Below are 7,568 nucleotides of genomic sequence, written 5' to 3' on the forward strand. Positions count from 1 at the left end.
GATCCCAATCCCTTTCAGCACTCCCAGATCTCCCAGAGCTGTGGACACCCCGATCCCAGCGGCTCCGCTGGTTTATGAGGTTATCCCATAAATTACGTATGTACAGCAGGGCTGTGCTGGGCCCCAACACTCCCCCACTGATCCCTCTGCTCCTGGGGAATACTCCCAACAGCCTCGAGAGCAGCTCCTTCAAACAGCTCTGCCTGTGCTTGGAATGAGCTTTTCCCTGTCCCATCCAGAACGTGGAGCTGCCAGAATAAATGGGATTTGGGAGACCCCTAGGAGATGGGGTTTACTCTGTGGGGAGGGAGCAGGGAAAGGTGACCTGGATCTGCTCACAGGGGCAGCCAGAGCTGGGTGAACTTCCACAGAACCCCAGGACGGTTTGGTGTGGGAAGGGACCTCAAAAATCCTTAAAATTAATCTCATTCCTCATTCCCTTCTCTTCCACACGTTCTGTTATCCAGGTGGCTCCAAGCCCTGTCCAACCTGGCCTGGGACATCCCCAGGGATGAAGCAGCCACAGCTTCTCTGGGAATTCCATCCCAGCCCATCCTCGCCGTCCCAGAGAAGAATTCCATCCCAATTTCCCATCTAAATTATTAAAATAGTTGATTAGTGACCCTTTTTTTAGTATAAAGCAACTCCACTCATCCTATCACTCCATGCCCACATCAATATTCCCTCTTCAATCACTTGAAGGCCTTTCCTTTGGCAGAAACAAGAGGAAAAAGACAAAAAAAAAGACGATTATAACGCCCCCAACTCCTAGCACGTCCGGATCCCCTCAGCGTGCGCGGCCCCTTTAAACCCGCCTCGGTGGCACAGCCCATCCCCCAGCGGGGCAGGGGGGGGATTCCTCCTCCCCGCCGCTGCAGCGAGCAGCCGGTGCGGCCGCGCCACCCCTCGGCGGGCAGTGGTACAGCCCACACAGCTGTGGGCGTGGCTATGTGGAGGGGCGTGGCCACCACGGCGGGCGGGCTGGGAGCCCCCTGAGGGGTGCGGCGCTGGTCTGGGACGATCCCGGATGGAAACCGGAGATTCCCGGTATGCGAGTTCCTAGTGTGGAATATTCCCAGTGTGTGGGATCTTTCCGGTGTGCGGCACATTCCCTGTGTGTGCAGAGATTCCCTAGGCTCGGCTGCGCGGGGGCGGCATTGAGGGTTTTGCAGGAAGGGCGGAGGTGGCGCTGCCGAGACCTCGTGGCGCAACGGTAGCGCGTCTGACTCCAGATCAGAAGGCTGCGTGTTCGAATCACGTCGGGGTCACGGTGCCCTTCGGGGCTTTCTTTTTTTCACCGCACCCCGGGGACTCCGGGTGGGGATCCCCAAGATTTGGGGATGAAAGGAGCTCTCCACAATCTCTGGCTTCTCCTCGCAGCTTATTTTTGCCCTCCCTGAAAGGGCAGAGTTGGAAGAAATTCTTTCCCAAATGTTGAATATTTAACATTAAAAAGTCGTATTTGGGGGTAAATTCGGATTATGAAGGGTCTGTGCCCATCCTTCCTTTCATATTTTGGGGATCAATGGGGAAAGTTGGACCTGCCTGGCTTTACCTGGGCTGCTCCTGAGGATTCCTTGGGAATTCCGTGAGGAAAAGGCTGAGAAATTCCATGGGAATGTTTGTGGGATCTCCTGGCAGCTTTACCTGGGCTGCTCCTGAGGATTCCTTAGGAATATTTATAAACGTGCCCATATTATAAATATTTAGACATTTAAAGTATTTAAATATTTCTCCATTAAAATTCCATGGGAATATTTATTGAGGCCTCGATGAAGGGAGTGCTGGGGGCTCTGTTCATAATGAAACTTCACTTTCCTACAGCAATTTCAGTGATTTGCTGTCCTGGCCCGAGCCTCAAAAATAGAAATAAAACCCACTGAGTTTGTTTGGCTTTACCCTGTCCCAATTCCTCGACTTTCTAACATGGAATAAGGAAAAATTTTAGATCCAGAAAGGGTTTTGAGAGCAGCTCCGAGCCCTGATTAAAGGGAATTAAATGAGCCTGATTTGCTCCTTAAACTCTCCCAGGTTTGAGTTTGAAGATGTTTTATTTCCCCTCCTGCCCCTGGTGGGGGGGTGAAAATACTAAAATCAGCCAGGAATGATTCCTTTGGGCTGGGGAATCCATAGAATAACCCTTGGTGTTCAAGGTTTCGGACGTTTTGGGACATTTGGGATGAATTTTCCTGAGTTTGGGATGCCAAAAAAACATCAGCCATCCCTTTGGGATTGGGGATGCTCCTAAATTATCCAGATTTGCCTCTTTGAGGTTGAAAATACCAACTCAGGGTGATAGTTGAGTGGAAAAAGCATGAAATCCAGCTGCGGGAGCACTCGGGATGAGCAGATAAAGTAGCTGGAATAAAAGCAAAGAAGTTCCTGGACCGTTGATAGATGCAGAAAGGATTTAGAGAGAAGCTCCAAGTCGCGATAAAGGGAACTAAATGAGCCAGATTTGCTCCTTAAACTTTCCCAGATTTGATTTTGGGGATGTTTTATTTCCCTCCCTGCCCCTGGTGGGGGGTGAAAATATTAAAATCAGCCAGGAATGATTCCTTTGGGCTGGGGAATCCATGGAAATGCTCTGCTGGAATAACCCAGGATGTTCAGCCAGCCCTGACAGAGCTGGGTTTGGGGGTTCGGGACATTTTGGGTGGATTTTCCTGGTTTTGGGATGCCAAAAAAAAAAATCAGCCATCCCTTTGGGATTGAGGATGCCCCTAAATTATCCAGATTTGCTTCTTTGAGGTTGAAAATGTCAACTCAGGGTGGGAGTTGGGTGGAAAAGGAATTAAATCCTGCTGCAGGAGCGCTCGGGATGAGGTGCAATAAAGGCAATGAAATTCCTGGATCATTGCAGTCTTGGAAAATCCTGAAAAAAGAATTTTAAAAAAAATCAGACTTGAAAGGGATTTTTTTTTTTTTAGTCGTTTGACTCAAGCAGAACACTGAGTTTTTAATCTCCAAAAGCTCTTTTTTTTTTGGCGAGTCGCTGGGCACTAAAAGCTGCTTTTCCTTTAGGAGGTGCCCTTTGAAGTGGCCCCTTCAAAAGGCTCAGCACAAACTTCCCTCCTTTATCCCTGGGCCTGGAATGAATCCTCCCCTCTGTCGGAGCAATTAACTCGGTGCGGGAATTCCCGAGGGAGGGGAAAATTCCCCAAATCCTGAGAGGTTTAGAGGAAAAAACATGGAGCCAACAGCTGTGCTCGGCCCTAATCTGACAGTGCAGCAGCTGCCACAAAAAAGGCAGAGCTGCTCCAAACACGGCTGCTTTGGGGGGGTCAGAGGGAATTGTTGAAAGGAAAAAGGGTTTTGTAATATATATATAAAAATGTTGTATTTTATATATTTACTTTTATATATTTCTATTTATTTCTATTTATTTCCATTTATTTCTGTTTATTTCCATGTATTTCTATTTATTTCTGTTTATTTCTGTTTGTTTATCTCTATTTTCCTCTGTTCATTTATAGTTACTTGTATTTATATATATTTGTATTTATTTCTAGTTATTCCTAGGTATTTCTAGTTATTTCTATTTGTTTATCTTTATTTTTCTCAAGTTATTTATATATATAGTTAGTTGTATTTATATATATTTGTATTTATTTCTAGTTATTTCTATGTGTTTATCTCTATTTTCCTCTGTTTATTTATATTTATAGTTAGTTGTATTTATATACATTTCTATTTATTTCTAGTTATTTTTATGTGTTTATCTCTATTTTCCTCAATTTATTTATATTTATAGTTACTTGTATTCATATATATTTGTATTTATTTGTATTTATTTGTGGTTATTTCTAGTTATTTCTATGTGTTTATCTCTATTTTCCTCAATTTGTTTATATTTATAGTTACTTGTATTCATATATATTTGTATTTATTTGTATTTATTTCTAGATATTTTCTGGATTTTCATTTGTTTGTATTTATTTATAGTTAGCATATTTATAGTTTATTTATAGTTTATTTATGGTTAGTATAACTATAAGTACAACTATACTAACTATAAATGAACTATAGTTTATTTATAGTTAGTGTAGTTGTATTTATTTATAGTTAGTTGTATTTATTTATAGTTAGTTGTATATAGTTATATAATTATTTGTATTTATTTCTATTTATATATTTATTTTTAGGTATTTCTGGTTATTTCTATCTGTTTATCTGTATTTTCATTTGTTTGTATTTATTTCTAGTTAGTTGTATTTTTTTCTATTTCTATCATTATTTATATCTATATTCTTATTTATATAATTATTTATATTTCTTTCTAGTTATATATTTATTTGTAGCTATTTCTAGTTATTTCTAGTTATATATTTATTTCTCTTCATTTCTATTTATTTCTATTTATTTCTATTTATTCCTATTTATTTCTTGGTTCTCCCGTGTTCATGGCAGATTTTATGGGATCCCCAGCACATGAATGCGCTCTCAACCAATTATTTCCTGGATTATTTCCGGGCTGGGATGGATTTGGATGCTTTGGGTTTCTGGAATTCTCTTTTTTACGTGCTTGCCTGGGGTTTTTTTGGGAGAGGGATGGCAAATCCTTTTCCCCACCCCACACCTGCAGTCCCAGGGTGCTCCAGAAGGAAAATTAAACAATTCCAACTTGTAAAAATGGCCTGAATTGGTTTTTTGGGGATTTTTTTCCAAACCATCATATTCTGCAGCCTGGCAGAGAAATCTCAGGTTAATCCCTTGTATTTGAAGGGTTTTTTCGCCCTTTTTTTCTCCTCCAGACAAAAGCTGGAGGAACCTTTGAAACAAAAGACTTGGAAGTGACACCAGCCTGTGCCTGGGGCTGCCCTGGAGCCCAAAATCCACCCCCAAAAAAGAATATTTGATGTCTCTGCTGCAAAATGAGGGAATTACGAGTTGATATAAAATGATACTTTTTGTATTCGCTGGTGACAAACGCCACAATTAACTCCAATCAGTTAATTACAGCCTCCTTCCACTCCCTCCAGCTTTGCTTTGGGGTCCAACTCTGGGGGTTTTGTCGGGTTTTTTTTGGTGCTGCTCCTCTAGAAAAGGGGGAAATTGGGAATTATTCTGATTTTAATGCCTGCTCCTCTGGAAAAGAGGGGAAATTGGGAGTTATTCTGATTTTAATGCCTGCTCCTTTGGAAAAAGGGGAAATTGGGAATTATTTTCTATTTTAACACCCCCTCAGCCCATCCTGTTCACCCCTCTGGGGTTTATCCAGATGCTCCAGAGCTTTTTTGGGATGGAGTTGCCTGACCTCATTCCCAAATCCTGTTCCAGAAGTGCCTTATAGGGAGAGATGAACGATCAGGGAAGGGTTTGGGGTCACGGATTTAAGGGATGAGCTCCGGGTGGGATTTAAACCTCGGCACAAATCCCAGCCCAGACTCCTCTCCCAGCTCCCAACTCCCTTGTGGGAAAACAAAACAAAACAAAAACAAAAACAAAAACAAAAACAAAAACAAAAACAAAAACAAAACAAACAAACAAACAAACAAAAACAAAACAACAAAAAAAAAAAAAAAAAAAAAAAAAAACAAAAAAAAAACCTTCCATTCTTCCCAGTTTTTCACGGGAAAAACGCTGGGAGATTCCCCCCTGCTGCTGCTAGAAAATCCTGAAAAGGGGAATTTTCCCTTGGGAAGGATTCAGGGATCCAAAGGATCCAAATCCACCCCAAGATGTCATTCCTGCATCCCAAACTCCTTTCCCTGGGAATTCCCGGTGTGCAGCAGGAGATGGAGCAGCTCTGGGTTATCCAAGAGCAGCCAGGGTGAAGGGGAGAGGGTTTAAACAATAAAAAAGGAATGTTTAAATAGGATTTTGGGAAGGAATTCTTCCCTGGGAGGGGCTGGGATGGAATTCCCAGAGAATTGGAAGTGTCCATGGCCAGGTTGGAGCAGCCTGGGATAGCGGGACAGGATGGAATTTGGGACCTTTAAGGTCCTTCCCAACCCAAATCACTCCAGGATTCCATGGATTTGGGGATGTGGGATTTATGGAGCAGGTCACTTTGAGGGGGACACATCTCATGGGGACAGTGGCACCTCCAGATCCAAAGCAGAACCAGCCTTGGCCCTCCTGGGGTGGCACCAGGGAAAATATTTGGGCTGATCCCTCTTCTGTGGTATTTTCCCTCTTTTTTTCCCCCCTCACTCTTTTCTCCTTTTCCATTTCTGGGGCTAGTTCCTGTTTCTTGGTGTGTTCCTTCTTTTTTCCCCTTTCCCTTTCCCCTTTCCCTTGTGCCGTTTCCATTTTCGGGGCTGGTTCCTGTTCTGTGGTGTTTTCCCTCTTTTTTTCCCTCGCTCTTTTCCCTTTCCCCTTTTCCCCAGCTTTGCTCCTTTTCCCTCAGGGAATCGTGGCTGGGATTTCTGCACGATCCACATCCCATTCTCACCCTCCTCCTCCAGCCTGGCACCACAAACATCCGAATCCTCTCCAAACCTTGGGAGAACTGGGACATCCCAGGCTGCGGGGGGGGGGAATTTGGGAATCTGCCTCCCCCACATCCCTAATTTTAGGCACTGAAATTCCAGAGCTGTCAGCCAAGAGCTGAGCTTGGCACAGTCAGGGACAGCAGAGACAGGGAAGTGAGAAATGAGGAATGTCTGGGACATGGCCCCGTTCCCAAAAACACCCCAAAAGTGGGGCTGGGGAGTGGGAAATTGAGAAAACGAGGATTGGTGGCATTGGGAAAATCCTAAGGGAGCTGGGGAAGGGTCTGGAGAGTCCTGAGGGAGTTGGGGAAGGGTCTGGAGAGTCCTGAGGGAGCTGGGAAGGGGCTCAGCCTGGAGAAAAGGAGGCTCAGGGGGAATTTCTGGCTCTGCACAACTCCCTGACAGGAGGGGACAGCCGGGGGGGATTTGGGATCTTATCCCAGGGAACAGGGACAGGAGGAGAGGGAACGGCCTCAGGCTGGGCCAGGGGAGGCTCAGGGTGGAATTTCAGCAGGAATTTCCTCATGGAAAGGGCGCTCAGGCCTTGGAAGTGCCCAAGGAGGTTTGGAGTGCCCATCCCTGGGGGTGTGTCAGGGTCCGCAAACATATGCGGGGAACCTGATGGTTCGTTTCGGAGATCTCAAAGCGCAAAAGACACAACAGGGGACAAACCAGTTTGCTTAAACAAAAAATACACTTTTATTTAGTGCCCACAATGCGATAGTAGGGAAAGAAAATAGAGAATAGTGAGAAAGATAGAGAAAGAGGAGAAAGGGGATTATAGCTACCACGTGGAGAGTGGAAGGTCCTCAAGACGTAGAGATGCCCATAGACGTGATCTTCTCCAGTGGGGTGTACACAAAGGGTGCACGGGATCCGCAGAGTCTTTATAGGGTGGTCAGGAAGAGGACCAAGGCGAGTGGAACGGAGCCAAAGAGGGCACAGGGCCCAGGCAAGCACCTGCATCAAAGTTGGGTGCTCAGGAACAAGCGGCAAGCTGTGCCCTTCTAGCACGGTCAGTATAGTCAGCTCAGTCCACTGTAACGAGCTACTATTGTTCTTGCATTCCGTTCTCGTGGAGATGTGTATCAGTCCTCGGCAAGCGCCCCACCTCAGCCAGGCCAGGGGCTC

This window comes from Zosterops lateralis, assembly GCF_965231275.1.
Source record: "Zosterops lateralis genome assembly, chromosome: 26".
In the NCBI taxonomy this organism is placed as follows: domain Eukaryota; kingdom Metazoa; phylum Chordata; class Aves; order Passeriformes; family Zosteropidae; genus Zosterops; species Zosterops lateralis.